This window comes from Peromyscus maniculatus, chromosome 6, assembly GCF_049852395.1.
Source record: "Peromyscus maniculatus bairdii isolate BWxNUB_F1_BW_parent chromosome 6, HU_Pman_BW_mat_3.1, whole genome shotgun sequence".
NCBI lineage: Eukaryota > Metazoa > Chordata > Mammalia > Rodentia > Cricetidae > Peromyscus > Peromyscus maniculatus.
In genome coordinates this window covers 78,931,861-78,947,798 of record NC_134857.1, presented here as the reverse complement: position 1 = coordinate 78,947,798, position 15,938 = coordinate 78,931,861, and positions in this window count along the sequence as shown.

The following is a 15,938-nucleotide window of genomic DNA, read 5'->3' as shown; positions in this document are numbered from 1 at the left end:
ACAAAGAGACTTATATTGCTTACAAACTGTATGGCCGTGGCAGGCTTCTTGTTAACTGTTCTTATATCTTAAATTAATTCATTTCTATAAATCTATACCTTGCCACGTGGCTCATGGCTTACCAGCATCTTCACATGCTGCTTGTCATGGTGTCAGCTGGTAGTGTCTCCTGACTCAGCCTTCCACTTCCCAGACCCAAACCTTAAAACTATACTGTTTTGTTTCCATCACAGAGAAGGAGGTTACTGATGCCTATCTTGCCTGCCTTTTGTGTGCCTAGAGTTGTGTCCCTCAGATGATTTCAAACCAAGACAAGATGAAGACAAACCATTATACTCAGCAACCTTGAGATGTTTTCAGATGGCCTTTCATACCCTATTCAAAGTGACACATTAAGGACCGTCACTGGCTGCACTGTGTCAAGCTATTGTTTCTACCTCACCTTTGATATATAACAACATATAGGGCATGTTCATGACTCAGTAGATGTCATACAGAAAGTGAAAGCCATGCTCTCTCCATTCTCATATTACCCAAGTTAAAAGAACTTGGTATTCCCATAGAAATGTCCACACTCATGATTTTATTATTGGGAGTTATACAACTTCTACTTGATCTGGCTTTCTTCTTCACCCCTTCAATCTCTACCCCACTCAGGGGGTTTTCCTACTGGCTGGGCACTAGGGGAGGACACAGGTTGAGAAATGAAGGAACCTTCAGCTTACCCCAGTTTCTTTCTGAAGTCAGAGCTTGGGTCTCTTTTCTGCAATGTTTAGACTATACACAGCTCTTCAGGGCACAAGCAAATGACATGTCTGAGAATATGTGTACATAAATATGTGACAGACAGGTAGTACGTCTGTCAGGGTTACATATTTTCCCAGAGACAGCGTTCCTCGGCTATCTATGCATTCAGCTAGTCAGTCAGCTGGATTTTGTTTAACAGGGTAGTATACCATATTATCCAGGAATCCTCAGGCAAGGAGCTTTGCTTGTTCTAAAAAGTGAGGCAGGATAGAAAGATAGGAGGTATTATGAGTACATGTAAGGGAAAGAGCTCCTCATTCCAGAATCCGGTTGAAGGCTCTTGCCAGCTTCAACAAGAATCAGGAATTCCAGCACAATTAACAATTAACTTCCTCTCTACCCAGCTGTGAACCTGCGGTCTTCTAGGAATCTCACCACAAGCCCCATTTAAAGTAAAAGTACATGTCCTAAGTCCCCTGTGCATTCCTAATGGCTTTTGATTTTATTTTATCAGATTGTAATCCCATCCAAGGAATCTTTGGAGCCACCCTATAATCGCTATTATTGAAAAGGGAAAACAAGAGAGGAGGTGAGGGTCTCTTAGAAACCTGTTGAACAGTGAAATTCCAAAAGCTTCCAAACGCTATATACATTCATCACTAGGATGCACGTACTCGCGTACATACACACACACACACACACACACACACACACACACACACATACACAGACATACATACACACACAAACACACACACAAACACACACACACACAAACACACACACACACACACACACACACACACACACACACACACACTTGGAAAAGCACACTTGAGGAAGTCTTTTTCCTCTCCTGAGCATCTCATATCCTACTAATCACTTGTCCTAAGATCTATGATAGACTGCCTGCTTCATACTGCCTTGTCCTGAAATTTTATCCAGTGGATCCAAGAGTCCAGCCTAAATGGAAGTCCTTGGAAAGATTAAGAGACACCCAAGGCTGCAGGTGCCTGCTCTGGGATGTCTCCTGTCCTGCTATCATTGACTCAACAAACTGAGAAGGACAGCATTGGGCTTGGCATGCAATGGTCTGGGCTGACTCCAGACAGGGCTTTATCATTCCTAGGTAACCATGAGCATATAATCCTTAGAGACAAAGATTTCTTATTTCAAATTATAGACAACATATCAACTGTGTTCCTCAAAGTTTTTTCAAAAGTCATCATATGATGTTGTTGACAGTGATGAAGTCTAATAGCATTGTAAAGGCAACTAAAATCTCAAATGTGGCTTCCTGATTCACTGTACAACTGAGCTCACATTAGTATTTTTTATAGATCATTCAAATAAATTAAGAGTCATTAGATGCCCTCCCAGAAAACTTGATAGAGCTATTCAGGCAATAACATGCTGCCACAAGAACTGGCAATCACGGTGTCGTAAGTAGGTTATTTAGGAGAATTACACGGCTTTCTGGTGTGTTAAGCTACCACAAGTAGAATTCAAGTAATAATAGTGAGTGTTAGTGCTTTGATACAGCCCCTATATGCCTGACACTATTCGGATCATTTTACACTATTAATTCACTTAACCACAGGCTACTTAAGGTACTCTTAAGTATACTTAGTTTTTTTTAATTGGTTAATTAGATTTTTCTTAAAGCCATTCTTTGACAATGCCAACTTCCCACACCCTTGTTTCTTTCCCAGATTCATGACTTCTGGTTTTGTTGTGCTACCCATTTGGTTTAATTAGGGCTATCTCTGTGACCACTGGATTGGGAGAATACATTAGAGCCTGGGGGGATCACCAGTTGTAAACACTAAGGGAATGACTTCTTTTTTCCATAAATCTATCTGAAGTAAGTAAGTAGCAAGGGGTAACATCCTCTGAGTCACTCTCCATTCTTGTCTGCCTCTTGACGGGTCCACTTCAGTCATTGGTAGATGCTGAGAGATTCTATTACAATGTCTGAAGACACCTCGCTTTGCTCTGACATTTAACATGATACTTTATATTGTTCCTAAGGAGTAAGGGACAGCTCCCCAATTTCAACTCTCAACATGCAACTGTTACATTGCTTTGAGTTTCAAGGAAAGGAAGAGTACAGACCTAGGGTCAGCCTTGGGGTGAAAAAGAAGGAAGCAGTTCAAATGCAACTCTGACAATCGCTCCTCCCAGTTGACCAAGAACCCAGGGTCACTCTTACTGTTGAATAAAAACCTATACCATTATAGCAGTGTAGATTATTATCCTGTTTCCAGGGATAACAGGGCTAAAATATATCATCTTTTGAAGTTATATTTTTGTTTTTAAAAATGGACCATGACACATTTAAATATGAATAATGGCTATTGTATATGAGAATCACTGCATTATTTGCTAAATTTTAAAATAGATCAATTTTATAATGAGATGAGTTGTTCATGCTTAGAGGTATATTTGAAATCTTCATAAATGAGTCAAGCCTATATTTTTGATAGGTACTTATGACAATTTGTTCTTATTACAAAATTTCAAAATGAAACTTTCAGAAATTGATACTTTGCCAGTATTCAGCAGTATTGACCATGGAACCTCAGAAACAAGACAAGTAATTAATGCTTTCACATCCCAGCCTCATCCTGAATTCATTTCTATATTCAAAATCTTTAAATCATGGATTAATGAGCTATGACCTAATGGCTGAGCATGGTTTCTGCAGTATTAAAAAGTAACTAAAATGAAAGTGAAGTATAACCAAATGAATGTGTTAGAAAGTATGGCTCAGAAACCCTGAAACAGTTTTTAGTTTGTTTGTTTAACAGCTTATTTCAGAAAAGCTTTGGCAATTTGAACTTATGAGCTTTTGACTTTTGTTCACAGAACTTTGAATCTGACTGGCCTGTGTTTTCTTTCTAGTATTTGACATCACACAGTTACTTAGTAGCTGTATAACTTGTGCTTTTGTATAACCCTGCAGTGGACAGCTTCTCTCTCAGAACACAGAAGATGTACCTGCCGCATGAGGTTGTTGTGAATATTAAAGACAGGTTGAAAGATCTTTAGAACATTGCTTGATTTTCAACACCCCCCCCCATTACCCCTCATGTATCAGCAAGAAGGGAGCCCTGGCCTTCACTAGTTCTTAAGTAAGCCTGCCTATCAGGATTCTGTGTTCCTGAGCCTTGAGTTCCTGTCCTGCCATGTCCCCAGTCCCAGATAAGCAGCTCCATGCTGGGGCTTCTTGGGTCACACAAGGAAAAAGAGAGCAGAGATTTCTGGAAAGTGAAGGCAGGATTCTGCAAGAACGTGTCCAAACCCAAGGACTTGAGGGAAACCAAACCAGAGACACCAAGCCCATGTTGTAGGGCAGAAAAAGCTGCCATTTAAACTTTGAGAGGAGTGGAAGCTGCCCAGAAAATGAAGCTAGGAGAGCCACTTGGCTGAATTCCTTGCAGAGCTGGGAATTCACATCTGAAGAACTAGTTCGTGTACAGTATGGGAGCCGAAATTTCATCTCTATATTTGTTATGCTGTTATTTCAAGGGAAATTCTTTCTCATCTTGGTAACTTTATAAAAGATCCATCAAAGCAGTACCCTGCACCATGTAGGGGTTAAATCTTCATTGGCATGAATTGAAATTCATTCTCCATGGGGTAAGGATTAGCCTGGAACCCCCCTGGAAGATGTGTGTTAGCTTGACTTACAATCAAACAGTCCATTTGTCTTAGCTTCACAAGAGGGGTTGCACCCGTTTCTAAATGCTGGACTCTGTCTAGAGGCTCAGCATCTATATTCTCCATTAATCTCCTGTGTTTCTAACACTGACCTGTAAGGTCATTCCCAGGTTATGACGGATTTGGAGGCAGGGAAGAAGAAGGGTTTCTTGGTCCTATCTCCAAATCTTACTGTGGTTCCAGCCCTGTGGAAGCTGTCTCCTGACTCTGCTCTCAGTTACTCCATCTGGGAAATAGAAATAACAAAACTCCTCTTGAAAACACAAAGATACACAGGAAACAATCTTTTTAAGTGGTTTCCCAGCTAGGTAAGAAGGTGGTGTATATTTCATAGACATTCATGGGGATGAAGTCAGGCACACAAAAAATCCTTTTTACTTTGGAATCAAACAGGACTATAGAACTTGAGCTGGGCAATTCATTGTTTGTACTTGGGAGGGAGTGGCTGGTATTCTAAGAAAATTGCTATCTGTAGTTGATATCAAGAGGGACTAAACACTAGTGGAATCAGGTTGTAAGAAAAAAAATTCAACCGCACACTAAACTCGAGTCTTGGCTCTGGCTCAAATGCCCTCACTAGGTTTCAAAGTCTAGTGGAGAACTCTCAATATGAGACTGGGAACTATACTGACCTGGGATCTGTCTGACCTTTAAAGCTTTTTTACCCTATGGAAGTCAGCACGAGCTCATTATTCAGGGAGGACAGCCATTGTATGCTCCTTTGATGAGCCCAGGTCTCAGCCAAGCTGGAAGCACCATGTAACGTTTCACCGAAGTCTAGCTGAAGGATGTGTTGTGATTCAGTGACATCTGTCAAGTGAATGAATGTGCTTGCTCTGTGCAACTGAAGACTCAAGCAGTGCCGCTTCCTTTCCCAGGCAATGAGACACAACTCCGTGCCCAGTACAGAAATATTTGATGGGCACTCAAAACGGTAGAGGGGCCTGCAGTAACAACACTGACACTAAACATTTGCTAACCACGTAAATTATGACTGTAAATACTTTACACACTTTATCTGACTTTCACACTAATCTTGGGATGCATGCATTAGAACTTTACTCTCAGTCAATATGGCCCCAAAGACTTTTGTAAGGTGTGTAATGGTTTAGAATGCTGGGCGACCTCAATGTAGGCAGTTTGAATCCATACTTCTTCTACCCACTCAGCTGCAGTGTACTTCAGAGGCTGGTGGCTCTGATCAGGGAAGCAGACTCCTGGAAGAGTCTGCACACTGTCATTGTCCCCTCTGACCAGCTAGCATGAAAGCACTCAGATGAGGTGGGCCTGGCAGGGCAGGCAGGTATCTTACAGATTTTAGACTTACTACCAGGGAAAGAATGGCAGGGCTTCTGCCTCCTGCTGTGCTTCTCGGGTGGGGTGGGGGTCCTCAGTTCAGCCACCTGCATAGGGTGTGCTCACCTCACACACTTCTCATGTCTACAAAGAGCAGGCCTGACAGTCACAGACATGCCTAGCAATCAATTGCCAAACACCTGTTATGTGGGAGGTAATCTGGGCTCTAGCGTAAAAAGCCAAAGACTTCTTTACAGAGCACTTAATCCAAGCTTTCACTTCGTGAGTACAGAAACTGAGGCAGCTTGCCAAGGGCCCAGTCTGCTTGGTAGCTGTGTGGAGAGCAGAGGCCAGGTCTCCCAATAGCACATCGCATGTGCTCCCTCTGTCCTGAATGATGCACTGGAGATCTGCTTCTGACTGTTGAGTTTCCCTGGGGATCTGGGCACAGTCCCCTTGCTGAGCCCAGTGGCTGTAGATGCACAGAAGGCAAGCCCTGCCATGTAAAAGAGAGAGGCTCCTCAGCCGGTGTACAAAAAGGATTCTTGGAGAACCATTCATCCTGACCAACCCCCTCCCAGTCCTTGCCTGAAACTTAATTAATCATGTTTGCATCTGGATTCAGACAAGACAATATCGGGGATGTGTTTTTGGTTAGGAAGTAAAGCTGCATTCACAGAGGAATGTTGATTAGTTAGTGGTCGGTATCATTTTTCATGCCTTTTTAAGTTACACAAAAATTTAATATCAAAGCATTTCTCCCTGCACCGCACGTATCTATTTCTCATAAGTGCTGGCATAATTTTCTTTTCCTTCCTGCAGGCTCTGTTTATGAGATGATCCATCAGGTTGTCTCAGCGTCTCCATCCAGCCCTTCAGCAGCCAGTGACTTTCCAGGTGAGCTGTGAGCTGCAGGCTGCAGCCTCTCTCCATGTGGAAAAGGGAAGGAAAAAGGCAGCTCAGGCCAGGGTACCATCCACTGTGGATAATGGAGACAGCAACTCCCCACTGTACAGACCACAAGCTCTCCCACTGGCAAGCCCTGGATCTCTACTGTAAACCTCTAGAGGGAAGAAAAAAATTCAAACCTCCTTTAGACCTGTGGATATTAAGGTCAGCCCAAGTGGCTAAACTTACTCTTCAATTCTGCTTTAGAAAAATGCCCTAAATCTGGGGAAATTGAACACAGGAAGCCTGTCTTAATGTGTACAACATGCCCATATGTGTAGAACATGTCCAGTCACAGATGGTAAGTCATGGCAGATAAGCAATGTTAGAATTATGTGGCAGACTTGAAAATCTGTCTGCCTGACCAACAGCCCTCAAGCTAGACTTCCCTTTCAGACAAAGGTGATGGAAGAGCCATAGAAGACAGTTAGGTGCCCCTTTCTTCCAGTCATAGGCTTTTCAGTTCTGTTCCAAATCTGGTGCAGGTATCAATGTGTGCACCTGATGGAGAGGGTAGCAAGAATAAGACATTGCAAGATGCTCAGATGCAGGAAGGGCCTTCACTGTCACTGACTCCCCAATACCAGTAGCTCAAAGGACTCAGAGGGCTTTTTACAGAAAAAAAAAAAAAGATGTCTGGGGAAAATCAGCAAATTTGAGACCTATTTCAGTTACACCAGTTTCCAAAGATGTTCAGATCAGCTGAGGCAGTGTTTCACTTGACCTGAGACCAACACATTGGCTCTTTGCTTACTTTGCTCCTGACTTTTGGCAGAGAAGGTTGATTGAAAATAAGGTATGAAGCAGGTGATTGACCTCTAGACCCAGAGTACTCTGGAACAACCAAACAATAAATGCTCTTTCTTGGAAATCAATTGAGTAGTTAAACAGTTACTTATTCAGAAAATAATGGCCTCCTCTTAAACATTGAGCTGCTCAGATCTCATTCACCTTTTGGGTTGCCTCAATTCAATCTCATTCTTTTGACCTTCTACTTCCCAGGCCTCTTACTTGTGATTAACCAAGGACCAGCATGGATGTGAAGGTGTAACTACTCTCAGACCCATAGAAAACTTTCTGCACCCAAAGTATAAATGATAAGAATCATGGGCTAGCAGTCTGTATACTGTGGGCCAAGTTTGGCTCATTGCCTATTTCTACATAGCTGTATCATAACAGCCTCATCTACCTGTTATATTGTTTATGGATACTCCTAGGCTATACTAAAGAGTGGTTAAAATGAGACTGAGACTGACAAATGTCAAAATGTTTATATTTTTCATCTGTGTGAAAGAACTTGCTATAATGCCAAAGTCCATTTCCAGGTAGAGAGCCAGTGGTCAAATTGGCAGCTTACCCAGAATCCTTCACACTCAGTTCTAAACCACAGGCTGACAGTTGTATTGAGAAGCTCTTTGTTTTGTTTTTAATCTTTGTGACTCCTGCACTCTGGTGGAAAAATGTCTAAGTGTTCTATTGCTGTGTCAGGAAGCAATAGAGAATTGCCTTGAAATTTAAGCTCTATGGGAAACTTTAGAAACCAGGACATGGCTGCAGGCACTTATCTTTGGAACTGATCTGAGTGCAGAATGATGGCCTTCCTCAGTTACTGAGTTAAGGCCATGGTCACACTCAGGGTAGGTTTGCATTGACTCTAGACAGTCACTTGGTGAACATAGAAAAAAGGAGACCATTCACAGTCATTTCTTAGACAATTTAAAGTTATGTATTTATTGAGGCCTGGAGAGATGGCTTAGTGGTTAAGAACACATAACTATTGTTGAGGACTTGGACTTTGTTCCTAGCACTCACATGATGACTTATAACCATCTGTAAGTCCAGTTCCAGGGGATCTGATGCATTCTTCTGAGCCCAGGACATACCAGACACACATATGGTACAGATATACACATATAAGCAAAACATTCATACACATAAAATAAAAATAAATTTAAAACATGTATCTGTTTTCTTATCATAGATATAGGACTGTGAAGCATGAACAGATGAAACAAATTTTTAGAACATGGCAACAATATATATTTTTAAAGGGCTGGAAGGAAATGAAGCAATATGCATTCAGTTTTATTATTATCTAGTTAAACTATAGTTATTTCTGTCATACTTTCACACTTTTGGTAGGTAAAGGGATGAAGAAAAAGGTTCAGAGACAGTATGTTCCTTGCCTAAAGCTACCTCATCCTTAAGTTGGGCTCCTGGGAAAGCCTGGGTTGTAGACATTCTATGTTAGTGCCTTGCTGTTGGAGGAAAGAGGTTGGTACCTCAGGAAAGCTGGCCTAGAGAGCTGCCAACAGGATACTCCTTGCTGCTGGGCTCATGACAGTGCTTCCAGGCTGACGTCAGGTACTTCCATCTTCAAGTCATGCATTGAAATACTCCCTTACTCCTCTCCAGGGCCCAGCTCTCCTTCATACTTGTGCTGAAATGTTGCTAATTAAGAGTCTCAAGATATCCAAAATTTTCTCAGACCTAAGTGTCCCTCAGCACATCTCCTGGATGACCTTCTGCAGGGATTGAACGTGGTATGTATGGTCCAGGAGAGTGAGGATGGACACTGTGTTCACACAACTGATGAAAGTCAAAGAAGAGGCACCATCTACATGTTCTGAGTACAATTTCCAGCTCACAGCAGGGGCTGGAATGAAGTAAAGGATCAGTGGCAATCCTCACTCTCCCAGTTCAGAGCAGCTTACCACAGCAACACTTACCAAGGCCCTGCAGGCTAAGTGACAAGCCTGTGTGCAGTGTCGGGACTTGGCATTTGGCCACTGGCATGTCCTGTAGCTAGGGGGTTCTGGGCGCAGAGAGGGCACCTATGATAGGATGCTCTGAGACATTAGGATCCAAAGCAAGGGAAAAGGCCTGCTTGTTGGCACAGCCTGACTCTCTGTTGTCCAATCATCCCTTACTTACTCTAAGGCCTTGGTGGACCCAGAAATCTCTTACTGGCCTTTGCATCTCACATACTTAGAATGTCTCCTAATCTTCAATATTGTAAGTGAGACTGTAATTAAATAAGTAGGGTCTAGAATATCCAGATCAGACCTCAGTGGGAATCACTCCAACAGGAACTCTGGAAAGATGACCTCTGTTTCACCAAAGAAAAAAGTAACCCAGGAAAATGAATCACATATATTATAAGTATCAGAGCTGGGATCCCACAAGCCTGGACTTCAGGTGTCTACATGGAGCCCCAGAAGGAAGCCTTGGAGGAGAAAGTAGGTGACAGAAGAGCAACTTCTGGACTGGGCCTCCATCAGCCTGTGCAGATGGATCCCATACAAACCACCAGTCCCAAGTTAGGGGATTCACTGAGAGGCTGACACTTAGCAGGTGTTCTCCTTCTTAAGGCATGGGGTCCTAAGGGGCAACATGACCCCTCTCATGCTCCCCTGAGTGTGCACCGAGAAGAGAGTGAATGCACCTGCTCACAGCTGTGGAGGGGGCACAATCAAATGTGATGGAAGATAATAGATATGGCCCGCATGATACAGGCAGAATGGAGGTGATCTTGTGAACAGCCACTTGGAATTATAACTTTGTTTGTTGTTTTGTGTGTGCATATGCTGTTGGGTTTTTTTTTTTTAATTTGTTCAGCCGCTATTCTTCACTGAGTCTTTAAATGAAATCATACAACAGAGCATCTACCCATGAAATCTTTGCCAAGACCAAGGCAGGAGGTATAAAAGAAAGGTAAAGGACAAGAGTGAAACATTTGCAAGTTGCATATTTGATATAGAGTTAGCCTATTTCTTTTTTTTTAGTATTATGAATTGTATAAACAGCATAATGTGTATTGAACTATCCTATGTTAAACACATTGTTATCTTCAAATTAACTGAAAATTTTAATTGACAAGATTTTTCCTTTACCATATAAATAAGATATTCAGTAATTGCAGAATAATGATTACTTGTATATTTTCTTTCAAGTTAGTGTTAACTCATTTTGGCAACAAATCTCTAATTCAGGAAAGCATGGCCAGTATCACTAAAAGGTGGCTAGAGTGATAATGAAGCTTGCTGACATCCAGCAAATAGAAATAGGATAACATTGGTATCGTATATTTGAATACAAATGAATAAATATATGTGGCTCCAACCCCCAATCTGTGCGTACTGATGCTTTTCACCTCCTGAAAACGACTGTTGTTACAACACAAGCCATGCAATCAAGGTGTAATAAGATAGTGAGATCCACTCGGATAGATACAGAAGACAGACACTTCCTTCTATGTTATCCTGAGCACACAGAGAGAAACCCTTCCAATGATGTAATAAAAGCACCCACAGCTCACCATCATTTTACAACTTAGGGTCATAGGAGTTAGCCTATTCCTTACTGTCACCGTGGAGCGGTGTTCTGGGAAAGAATGACCAAAGATAAGTCTTGACTGTCACAAACAGTGCTGAGTCTGTGCCACAACTCCAGACAATAATTTGAGCTAAATACTGTGCAGTTTATTAGAATCATAAACACTTCCTACCAACTTGGAGTGTGGACATGCTTTAATCTCTTCTTATTTTTCAAAGGCTTCCCTTCTCCTTTTTGTCCCTCCCCCCATTCTCATACCTGATTGTTCCAGAATGCTGATGTCCTATAGACAGAATATGACATCTGGTCAGAAGAATGCCACTGTCATCTTGCCCCTTGACTCTGCTTCTGAACACTGATGCTTGTGGATGAGAAACTACTACTAAGGTGTGGCCTTAATATTGTTCTCTGGTTACAAGGATCATAATCCCATGATTAGCATTTGCCCACACATGCAACCACAGTGTCCTAGGGTGGTCTGGAGAAGAGAACAGCATCAGTCACATGATGCCATCTGAACACCAGACACCCTTTTATTCTTTTAGTTTTTGTGTTGAGCTGGAATTGTAAGCACAAGATTTCCCTCTCCAGCAGTTAGTTTTGTTTCTGTGGATTAATTGCCCCCTGTTGTTCCTGAGGCCCTTTTCAGATCTGTTTTCAAATCTTAAAGAGCAGCATCCTTCACATATTTTCTCCCAGGACATTCCTGGAGTGGTAGACAAGCCAGAGGCCTTAGGACTTGCAGCCTCACTTTGATGAGAGAAGGTTTACACATCTTGCTCAGGTAGGAGGTGGTAGACCTCCATGTTGGCAAAAAACCAGGACAGTTCAATTGTCCCAGGAAAAAAATTTATTCATTGTCTAGAATCACTACTTTCAGACAAAAAAAAGAAGGTGAATTTCATCTTTGCCTGTACAAAAGCCCTACTATATTTACTGATTTAATGTCATCGTGAGTTATGTCTTGGAGTAATTCTATGTGATCAAGGCATGCACAGCACCAGAGGGGCCCAGAAACACCAGCACCAGCAGCAAAATATTGATAAAGAAGTGGGTTCAACCACTCTTTTATGCTTTGATGGGCATAACCATAAGAGATAGAGCAGTGCCAGCCTCTGCATAAGATAATAAAGTAAAATGTAGATTGTGGATCCCAGCTTCATCTCCAACAAGCCTTGCTTATTTTTTTTTTTTTTTTTTTTTTTTTTTTTTGTGGTCCAGGGCAAGTCTCTCCTGCTCCCTTTGCTTAGGGGTTCCCTAGTATGATTTTTGTCATTCTTCGGGTAGGGGTAGAATTTTGCTTCCTGTGGTAATGCTTCCTGCCCCATGTTCAGTATTAATGTCCTTTTTAGTTACAGATGTGGAGGTGGGTGCAAAGGGATGATGTAACTTGCTTTGGATTCCCCCATCGAACAAGAATTCCCATCCAGGTTACCTGATTGCAGGCTCTGAGCCTGTCCTCTGCTGAAGGCCAGATGTGACCTGAAAGACCCCAGACTGGAGTAAGGACAATGCTTCTGGCCTTGGAAAGTCCATATCACTGCACAGAGCTCTGCTCTGGGAAGTGAAGAGGTGTGCTGGGGATCTTGGGCCTGCATCATCCTCAACTAAGGAGACAGGAACATTCTCAGCCAACTCAGGTGCCAGTCACGGGAGAAAGGGTCCTGGCCACAGCCCAGAGAGGATCCTCCACAAGAAATATATCGCATGCTGACACTTTTATAACCTGTACCCACTTATAAAACACAGACTCTGCTTTCCACGGCCCAGCTTGACATCACATGCTCGCCCTGGAGCTGCCACTTGGAGTCAGGAAAGTTCATATATTTCCTTCCTCGGATAGACCTAGTGGTTCTAGTCAGGTGCAGAAAGCCAACAAATCACCAGCGAAGCCTCGGTGTATCTATCAGTCAGGAGGCTTGTCATCTTCAGGCCTTGATCCACATGAAAGGCAGACTCGGGAGGGGCGGGGCACGGCGGGGCGGGGCAGCAGCCCAGGACACCTGGTGCTGGCTGGGCTCTGGGTCTGCAAATGTTCACAGCTCTGAGGAGCCCCAAGCTTCCTCCCTCTCTGCACGCGCTTCCTTTTGCTTTGAAGTCCAGGGGCTGGGGGACTGGGGTTGAACTAAGCAGGTCTTAGAGCCTGGGGCTTTCAATATTCACCTCACATCCTTCTTGCAGCTACTTTGGGAGGAATGAAAGCTATAAAGGAAGTGTAGGAATCCAGGGGGTGACTTCATGCCTGGCTGCCCTGTCTTGGATCTCCCCTCCTGACCTGGAAGTGGAAAGGAGGTGGGGGCATGGGGGAGAGCCCCACAAGGCAGCAAAGGGCCTCTGCGTGGGTATTTTACTGGTCCTGTTTCTTCCAGGGAGCCAGGTAGAGGGTGTCAACTCTGATGGATTTTGATCACATCCTACTTCTGCCATTTCTGCATTTGGGAGCTTTTGAGTAAATGTATTTCTCTCTGCTGTCACGCTTCACAGGAGTAAGTGGAAATGCTAATACCAACTGCACAGTCAATGAGGCCATTAAAGGGGACACTCATTTCTTAACCTCAAACCCTCACACCACATGCGGTAAAATCACAAGACAATGGAAGCAGCTCTTTTATTATTGTATTTTCCTATCCAGTGTAGGCTGACCTCTAAGTGGCGCATTCTAACTCTACTCTGCTCAGGCAGTGAGTGTGCTGTGGCTGCTTTTCTAGTCCAATGATAGGACATCGGTCTCAGATACCACATTCACTAGGGAGCAAAACAGAAGGTTCCTTCAATGGGCTCCTTGCCTTTTCAACTTTCTCACTCGTGTGTGTGTGTGTGTGTGTGTGTGTGTGTGTGTGTGTGTGTGTGTGTGTGTGTGTTGCTTTCTTTTGTTGTTTCTCTCTGTCTCTGTGCCTCTGTGTCTGTTCTCTCCTCCCATTGGAACTAGAACTCAATCTGGCCAGGGTCACTAGCAATGAGCTCCAGGGACTTGCCTGTCTCCACCTCTTCAGGGCTGAGATTATAAAATGTTGCCATCACCCTCAGATTTTTATATGGGTGTTAGTCCTAGAACTCTGGTCCTTATGATTGTTTGCTAGCAACTGAGTAGTCTCCCCATGTTCCATACCTTCATTGTCTATGGAAGAAAAAATAGAAAGGATAAGAGGTTTCATCAAGATCATGCAACCAGAACTTGAACCCAGATCATCCCATCACATAATCCAAGCACCAAGCAGTGTCTTCTACTTCCTGTTCATGTAGGTCCCTAGATCAACACAGTCTCTTGGTAACCAAGCAGAACCAGACATCACCTGCCAGTTGCCATTGCTATGGCACACATGCCATCTATAATCAGTCTGCATTCCTTCCTCACTCCTAGCAGCTGAATACTGAATATGGACTGAAACACCTCACCATTGGCTCACTACCTCATCGGTAGACTGAGTAAGCTGGGTGGCTGCCCTGCAGTGAGCGGCTTCCATTCATCAGCATAGGCTGCAACAGAAAGTGCTGATCGTCCTTTAAGTAAAAACAAACTTCTTCTGCCTCTGTGAGTGAACTGAGAGTTGGCCTTTTCCTGGCCTCATACTCCAGCCGTGGCTCCCTGGGTCATCTGGTCTCCAGACTGGAGCCACACTTAGGGTTGCATGGATATCTAGCTTAATGACTGTACATTTTTCTAACCTCTATAGTTCAGTATCTGTGGCATGAGACAAGTCTTGGTTCTAACTCATACACACACACACACACACACACACACACACACACACACACACACACACTTATGCACACACATGCACTTAAGACAATTTTATGTGAAAAGCTCTGATTAATACAACTACTAGACAATGATTAGCCAACCATGAGTCAGGGGCCCTTGTCAAACTAAACAGTCAAAAGAAGTCAAAGCTTGACCTTTTCCCATTTTCTTTATGTTCGCCTATCTCCTCAGATAACCCAGCACGTGAGGCTCAGTGCTCTCACTACTGAAATGATAATAATCATAATCATGCCTGCTCCTCCCGTCTTCCGTCTCACAGCAGTGCTGTGGGAATCATGGAGACAAGGGTGTGTGAGGGTGCTTTGCAAAGGACACACAAATATGACTTATTATCATTTCCATCTGGACTCATCTGAGACTACTTCAATGAGGGCATTATAAATGATGAATAAGACTTTATGTGGTCTTTGTGATTTAAGAGGAGAACAAGTCTCAAGTCAAAAGACTCAAACTCTGGCTATGGAATGTTGGTTGCAGGATCCCAGACATAAGGCTCTGGGTGGATGAGTGAGGGTTGGGTTTAATCCAAAGTCTCAGTCAGCTTAACTTACTGGATTTCACGGTTAGAAAATGCTCTTCGATGTTATTGCTATTTAGTTGTTTATTGAGCATAACAAAGAAAATAAATATTAGTAAACAGTAATTTGAATGCTAATATTTTCTAATATCAGCACTGATAATAGGCATTGTTCTAACCATTTCATATATTTGTGTCAGTTAATCCTTACAGCATTCCAGCAAGATGAAAACAGATATGGGCAGCATTACCTTTCCCATTTCTTTTTTTTCTTTTTTTTTTAATTAAGGAATTTTTTAATTCATTTTACATATCAACCACAGATCTCCTTCTCCTGCCTCCTTCTGCCCCTCCCACCTTCCCTTCCAGCACTGTCTATTCCCTCCTCCAACAAGGCAAGTTCTCCCACTGGGAGTCAGCAGAGCCAGTACATTCAGTTGAGACAGGTCCAAGCCCCTCCCCCTGCATCATAGCTGTGCAAGGTGTCCCCCCATAGGTCATGGGCTCCAGAAAGCCAGCTCATGCACCAGGGATGGATCCTGATCCTACTGCCTGGGGGCCCTTTAAGCAGATCAAGCTACACAACTGTCTCACTTATGCAGAGGGCCT